Source organism: Phalangium opilio, unplaced genomic scaffold (genome assembly GCF_054372755.1).
Source record: "Phalangium opilio isolate 3A_F unplaced genomic scaffold, DU_Popi_V2 ptg000329l_1, whole genome shotgun sequence".
Classification (NCBI taxonomy): domain Eukaryota; kingdom Metazoa; phylum Arthropoda; class Arachnida; order Opiliones; family Phalangiidae; genus Phalangium; species Phalangium opilio.
Genome location: NW_028324226.1, coordinates 7,002,899 through 7,011,027, shown reverse-complemented (window position 1 = coordinate 7,011,027; position 8,129 = coordinate 7,002,899). Strand labels below are relative to the sequence as shown.

Below are 8,129 nucleotides of genomic sequence, written 5' to 3'. Positions count from 1 at the left end.
CCCCAGCAATCATCCCACAAACCTCCTCTTGACACGGGACAAAAATGCACAAGCGCGTCTTGCCAAATATTTAAACGATGATAAAGTAATGATGAGGGAACTATTTATCGTGTATGTGATACGGTTTAGTAACCTTGCTCTAAATGATCCGATGTTGGGAAGAGTGACGTTACACTTACCCCGCTTTGTGGTACACTTCTCTCGAAGAGAAGTATTAAATACTTCTGATAATATGTAATTTCATGAAAATCTCACCCAAAAGAGTACAATTTGAGTCTAAAATAACGTATAAATTACTAGAATAATACTTATTCTAGAGACTTACCATGCAGAAAGAAGTAAAACATGGCTTGAATATGAGAAACAATATATAGAAAGGAAAAACAGCGTTTTTACATGAAATTATAAACTTCTGATGAACATTATAGCATGTTTAGTGTTTACAAGAGACGACCTTCTAATCGACCTCGGAACTCATTTAGCTCATGGGCATCCAAGTCAGGGTATTGAAGGAATGATGGGTAAGGTAGGAAGAACACAAAAACCTATCAAGTCGGTTCGTTGAACCAACTAATTTTAAATACCGAACCACGGTACTCCCAAAATGTATACTGTATAAATATATACAACTTCCTACGGGCATTCTTGCAGAATCCATTAGCTGACATGCGTCTGCCTTTAGCTCTATGGAGCTAGTTTTTTTTCTGGGGTTCGGGATACAACCCCTAAATAACGTTTATTTCATAGTAAGTTGATACTGTTATTAACCAACAAACCTTACGTGGCAGGATTGAACTTAAGGTTATGAATATGTCTATAATCTCGGCTATTACATCTATACTGCGTTTTGGGACTTCGAAATGCTATTACGTAATATTTATAGTTTTTACATAAACATTAAAGATAAAGTTATTCAGTTTATTTATTTCATTATTACAAGAAATTTTGATAAATTTGGAGAATATTGCTTGCTAACGGACCATTCAGAAAAACCTAAAACTCGTGGAAATAGCAAGGAATATTCTCCAAATTTAAAGGAAAGAGTCGGAATAAAATTGTCTTGGGTTTAAATCATTCATTACTGCAAAAAAGGCTATAATCGATAATTAATAATTTTCAAATTTGCATTAGTAATTAAATATTAGTTTTTAACTATAACAACCCTGGACGCAGACATTACTCCTAGAAGTCATTCCATAACTGTAAACAAAGCACCGCTAGCAAGCAAGTACTAACTATTAACTTGCTTGGGCCCAGGATTTGTTAATTAAAAGCTAGTAGTTAATTAAACATGCAACTTTGGAGAATTATTAGTTATTGATTCTAGCAATGTTATCAGTAATGAATGAAGTCCAAGATAATTTTAGCTAGACTCTTCCATTTTAGTAGAATGTGTCAATGAAATGAATACATAAAATCAAAAGTGTATAGATATAAAAACCAAAAGTACACTTTATTAACAATTCCCTGCCTTTGGCAGTTGACGACATGTAAACTGAGAAGCATACTACCCTCCTCTCAACCGCCTACAGGAACTAACCAATCATAGAATAGCTTCTTGACGTCATTGATTTATAGAAAGTAGTACATGATGCTGGCGATCCAAAACGTTAATTTTTGGGGCTGCATTATGAGCCTATTCACGGCTTGTTCCCTGGGCCACTGTCGGGAAAGTAATCATACTGAGAAGGGGGTCGACACTATTCTGGGATAAATCTCAAGTTTCAACGAAGTTTACTTTTTGTTTTTATTCCTATATACTTTTGATAAAATTAATATCGGAAAAATCTAGAAAAATTAAATTCGAGAATACTAACTAGTCAACTTATTCACTTCGATTCAATATTCTTTGCATAAAATAAATTAATTCTCGATAATAAGACGTACGGGAGAGTGTATCCTCGTCAAGAAATGACTCAAGAGGTCATAGAATATGCGTTTATTATACACTAAGATAGGGTCTTAAACTGTACACAGCCATTACTAAATCCAAGAGCAGGAATTTTTACTTTTTCTAAATGGAAATTAATGGATAAAGATTTGGGGCCTGGTTTTTTGATACACGGAAGATATCATCTTCCGGTATTTTTCGATGGCTAAAACATTTAAGGAGGAGAAAGTAATATCTTGTCATTAATATTAACGTGTCTAATTATTCTGGCTGAGTTAGAGCGTGCAAAACGGGAATTTTCGGTTAAGTGTTAATTTTTTGGCACGGTGGATCTTAGCACTTAAATTAACCTGATCACGGAATTTTTTATGGTTAATAACTAATGTTAATTCAATTAAAGACAGAAATGTAAAGTAATTTTACACGCTAAATTAGGATAATATTAATTATAGAAAGGTGAAATTAAATTTATAGTCCTCAAAATTAAGTAATGTAAATTAAATTAGTTGTTTATTCGTTAAAAGTGCGATAATTTTGAGTCGAAAATGATCTATGACTTTTTGCGCAAAGAAGGCAACCCCGTTTACAAGTTAAATTTAAGCTTTTAACACTCAAACGTCATGCTTCTAAAACAGTGGCCCGGATTTCAAAATGTCATAGAAATTAGATTTTCGACTCAAAATCACCCAAAGAACATCCCCCTTAATTTAAGGCAGACTTATCAGAAACTCTCCAAGAAGCGATATCTAGTTTACTAGGGAGGAGGTATAAATTCGCCACATTTCTAGCTTTATCTCCAGTCCAAACGTAGGTCCGGAGTTAATCCCCGCCTCTAAATTACAACAACCATCTCAATGGTTCTTGAAAACAACGTCAGCGCGACGCGAATGACGAAAATTACGTATTTTCCGACTGTGGAGAGGCGAATAAGCCCGGTCTCCTTTTACGTCCCCCTTGTATTTTGAAAGGGGGACTGGGACTATCGCGAGCGAATACATAGGCATCTTATACCTTCTCCCCAGTAAACTAGATATCGCTTCTTGACTCTGTATATCTAAAGCCGTAAATAGTCAAAACGTTTCTCTTTTTATTTTAATCATTAATATTGGCATGACCTGAAACAATAAATAATATGTTATTCTCTTTTATCTCTAAATAAAAGTTGATGCTCCGGATTTGAGGTGAAAGTTTTAAAGTTACGCTCCATCTACGACGTACCGCTTTCTTAAGGACTATTAAATAATTCCCGGCATCATCTTTTAAGGTATTAACAGGATACCGAGGTATTACTCATTTCAAGCGACAAGGACCCTTACCTACCACCTATCATAGATAAAATCATTAGCTCTCATGCATTGTAATAAAGAAGAAGATGCTACAGGGCGTCAATGATGGACCCGTCCTTGAAAGGTCGTTACATCGTAGCGCATTCAAGGTCAGAAAGAACTCTGATCTTAAACGATTTTATTATTAAATAACCCTTAGAAAGAGTCATACTATTTTTCATCGAGAAAATATTTTAAAACGGAAACGACACACGGGGATAAGAAAAAATAGATCCCCCCGTTAAAACGCCAAGTACATTTTAATTACTATTATTACTAAGAAATTAAGTCTAATGATGCGATATAAAAATACGGTTAGTCCTATAGCTACAATAAGGATAATAACCTTTAAAATTTTAACTGGTTCACTAATGTAACATTGGGATTATGATGTTTTCAATCAAAAGCAAATTGATATTTAACATTATTTTTCCCAAGTGCTCTCAGCAAAGCTGCTTTCTTAATTATACCTTGGATGAAACTTTAAAATCCAGGCAAGAAACCTCAGTTATATGGGCGTAACTGACTGTGCCTTAATTTGCATAAAAAAGTCCTTTTTGACTCATGCGTGTGAAAACCTAATTTCAAAAGAGAACCAGATTAAGCTGTCTGGAAATCACAATATTGTCGACGTAAGATAACGTTATACTAAACGGCAGACCTATGAATTAGGGTGTATTAAATTAGAAATAAGCGAACTGCATTCCATTTTATCACAATTTACAAATTATCATCTAATTGATTAATGAGTAATTTCAGACAGCACGAAATTAACAATAATGGACAACACTAGAAAGCTACAATATTTGTCTGGCTAAAAATCTAGGCCTTTAACTTTCTCGTGTTTTTAACTTTTTATTATCCATTTACAGTATTTTATTGTTAACTATTGGCGAAATTAAGTCTTGCATATGTACAGGACAACCAGTTTCGTATAAAGTGTTGGTTCCATCATTTCCACACTTTATAATGAACTTTCTAACCTTACATTATTCTTATTATTATTTATTATCTAAATTCAATATTTCAACGTCCAATAATAAAATTAAAAAAGGTCCCTAACCTCAAGTCTAAACTTCCTAAATTTCAGGGTTCAATGTCTGGAATTCTCCATCAACATAAAGATGATTTAAAAAAAGATGGAACTTCAAATCATCCAATTTTCGGGGTGGATTTCCTGCCATTGGCGCGGTCATCGGAGTAATTGTTGGGTCCGAATGTATTCAGAGACTACGTAACCGAGTCTCTGCTCTGACTCTGTCAGTGTGTTACAGGTTGCCATGGTTCCACTTGGATAGCCATACCAGAAGAGCACGAAAAACCAATGATTTCACGTACAGTGTGGAAGAGATCAACGCTTACTGTGTTTGAAAACCAACATAATAATAAACAAGGTGTACGATATATATTTTAGAAAGTCGCTTCTTTGTTCTTTGTTACCGAATTTGACCATATCAGCATTAGTTCATAAGATATGTTCCATTAGTTGGTCAGCACTGGTTACTGAGAACCTATCATGAAGTGACGTAGGTCATAGACTCTCTTAAAGCGAAGCCTGGTGAGGCGCTGTCAAAGGCTTAGTACAGACAAAATAGGAAGATGGAGTGCTCGCTTGTCGTTCTCGAACTAGCTCTCAGTAAGTCTCTAGCATTAAGAAGTATAGCTAGTGTCATACTTATGGAACATATCTTATAAACTTATGTTGCCAGTCATATTTGAGTCAATTCAACCGTTATCTACAACAAACTGAAAAGCTTGTATGTTTCTGCTCGATTCAGATTGTATTCAGTTCCAATCCAAACCCGGGAGGGTCTAATAACAAATAACTGGCAACCCTGAAGCGTGGTTAAAGTTACGAGACGAGGATGAAATTTCTCTAACTCCATTAGTTCACTCTATCAGAAGTAAAGTAAGTTCATTTACTCTCTTACTCTATCAATAAATAATTAACAATAAGGGTTCAAAATTAAGCTTTCTTCCATTGGCAATTTTGCCATTTCCAGACAAAATAAGTTAACAACACTTATTTTGATCTTTTCCACGCTGTACATATTCTTACATTACTTCGTCTTCTATATTTGAAACGGGACAACGTCCTCAAATAAAATATAAAATAATAGACGTAGGAGAAAGCGCGTGGAATTTTACTTTTCCAACGCGAGTAATGTGGATACCACCAGCGCAACGCCGGTATAATTATGGCTTATTACAGACAGCGAAAACTATTCGTGCGTGTTTCGTCAACTTTTTCCTGAACTATTTTCTGCATCTTTCGGGCCACAACTGTTTATAGAAAAATCTTTGGGTGGATACAATCATTCGAAATGATACGGGGGTGAACTTAAATGGTTTCTGGTCCTATTTCCATGTCAGTTCGAAAGTTAAATTCGACAGTCTTTCATGGAGAATTGGTTTGGCGTTTCGGCGTCACGGAATATTCAACTTGACTTGTAAGAATTTGAATTTGCAACTTTAAATTATCGGTATGAAGTGAAAGAAACACCTTTCAAATTATAAAATTAAATTGAATATTAAAAACTATTTTCTCATGTGTGTAAACCGCACGAGAATTGCAGTTTGTAACTTAGATTAAAAATATAGCTAAATCTGTATTTATGAAATCCTCAATCTCCCGAATCATATGACTTACGATTCTGCAACTCAAGTTGGATGAAGTTTATCTGAAGTAGTAGGCCTAGATGCTCTCTAAGAAATCCGCTTTAACCTGCGAACATGTAAGTTACTAAAACCATAAGTTTATAAGATATGTTCCATAAGTATGACACTTCCTATACTTCGTAATGCTGGGGACTTACTGAGAGCTAGTTCGAGAACCAGAAGCGAGAATTGACTACACTCGGTTTTGCAGTCCATCTTCCTATTTAGTCTGTATTAAGCCTTTGATAGCGCCTCACCAGGCGTCGCTTTACGAGAATCTATGACGTTTCATCTAAGGTCACTTAATGACAAGCTCTCAGTAACCAGTGACAAACTTATGGACATATCTTATAAACTTATGCTAAAACTTATTGACGGTGCAAATATTTTAATATAAACAAGAAGTGATATCTAGTTTATTAGGGAGAAGGTATAAGATGCCTAAGTATTCGCGCGCCATAGTCCCAGTCCCCCTTTCAAAATACAAGGGGGGACGTAAAAGGAGGCCGGGCTATTTCGCCTCTCCTCAGTCGGAAAATACGTAATTTTCGTCATTCGCGTCGCGCTGACGTGAGTTTTCAAGAACCAATGAGATGCTGATTGTAATTTATAGGCGAGGGACCTACGTTTGAACTGGAGATAAAATTAGAAATGTGGCGAATTTATATCTTCTCCCTAATAAACTAGATATCACTTCTTGATTTACATAAATCAATACCAACATATTTGTTTACTAAGTAAGATTTATAAATTGCAATTTATAACGGCTATACTTTAAGTTATAAATCTTAATATATATCCTGCTCGCTTGCACTAAAATAGTTAAGGTGGTATTTGGTGGTATATACAATAATAACGCTATTAATTAACGATTTTAAATATAATATTAAATAAGGTTTACATCAAAGAAACTCGAGGTGAATTTCTGTCTTTAAAATAAGTTGGATAAAAAGTCTTAATATTAAACGTCAATCGAATCCACAGTCTATAAAATTAGGTCAAAGTCATAGTTTTTTAACAAATATGCCACCCAAAATAATGCATACTGATTGAATTAGTTTTAATTGTTGTTATTAGCTTTCACCAGAATTGAACCGACGTAAGTTAAAAATTATTTCTTATATTTCAGAAATGGTTTATTGGATATTCTTTTAGAGTTGATTTTCCAATAATTAAATCACCCATACAGAGATTTAATATCGATTAATTTTTAATCATATTTGAAAGGGTAATAACCTGTAGTTAATCAAACGCTTCAACTTTCTCAATTTTATCAAATTAGAACCAAGGAAGATGGAGATGGGGAAGTTTCGTGTAACACTATAACTCCGGTCGCCCAAAAATCCCGTTTTCGGCGTGGATGTGTATGTGCGCACGCGCCGCACTTTTTTCGCGCATCGTTCTGAGGATAGGCGGCACTACCGGTTTCCTGCGCAGTTCAAACTAACGCCGAATATAAGTCATGTGACCTGATACATTTCGTGAAGAGATTCCTATACTGACCAAACTTCCCTATCTCCATCTTCCTTGGTAGAACCTTCCGAATTAAAAAATTCTAGGGTTGTAAGTCGGAAAATTTTCCGCGGAAAATTTCCCGCTCGGAAAATTTTCCGGAAAATGACCGAGCCATATTTTTCCGGAAAATTTTCCGTATTTTTCCGCTACCGGTTTTTCAATTAAAAAGTTAAAACTTTAAAATTTTTCAATTGCCTTTCTTTTCAAAACATTCATTATTTGGTTTTAGGTGAATTCGGAGGGGTAAAAAATTGTCCACGGGAACAGAGTCTAGTGAGAGTCTATAGGAAAAGCTCACTTATTTGCTATCGCTTGCATGCATAGGGTTACTTTTTGCTCTTATGACGGAATAAGGCGTTGGAGAGTCGAGACCTAACCGTTAAGAGACCCAAGTGAAACTAAAATTATCAGGCATAAAGGATAGTGATCGTCTGCGTCATTGTGAGGGAAACGAGGTGTTATGTTGTTAATGTTATTAAGTTTGTTAACCCTGTTTAAAGTCACAAATTATGGGAAAATCAACCACAAATATTTGGTGGTACTTTAATAAATCTACTATAGATGGCAAAATAACTGGAGAATGTTTTAAATCTTTAAAAGTTAGATAAATTGACTCAAAGCTCACATAATTGCTAGTTTTATATTTTTCCGATTAGCGGAAAATTTTCCGGAAATTTTTCCGCGTTTTATTTTTCCGGAAAATTTACAACCCTAAAAAATTCATTTGGAAATTCTGGGAA

At 34.9% G+C, this 8,129-nt stretch overlaps 1 long non-coding RNA gene across 2 annotated transcripts; it reads left to right on the top strand.

Moving 5' to 3' along the window:
* The first annotated feature begins 2,127 nt into the window (after window positions 1–2,127).
* Window positions 2,128–7,093, top strand: LOC149610602 (uncharacterized). 2 transcript variants are annotated; one of them, XR_016376802.1, is made up of 5 exons: window positions 2,128–3,326; window positions 4,307–4,427; window positions 4,491–4,612; window positions 4,995–5,125; window positions 5,220–7,093. It is a non-coding gene; the product is annotated as an uncharacterized LOC149610602 (long non-coding RNA). The 2 variants fall into 2 exon arrangements; XR_016376801.1 differs by having other exon boundaries at window positions 4,307–4,612.
* Window positions 7,094–8,129: the final 1,036 nt, after the last annotated feature.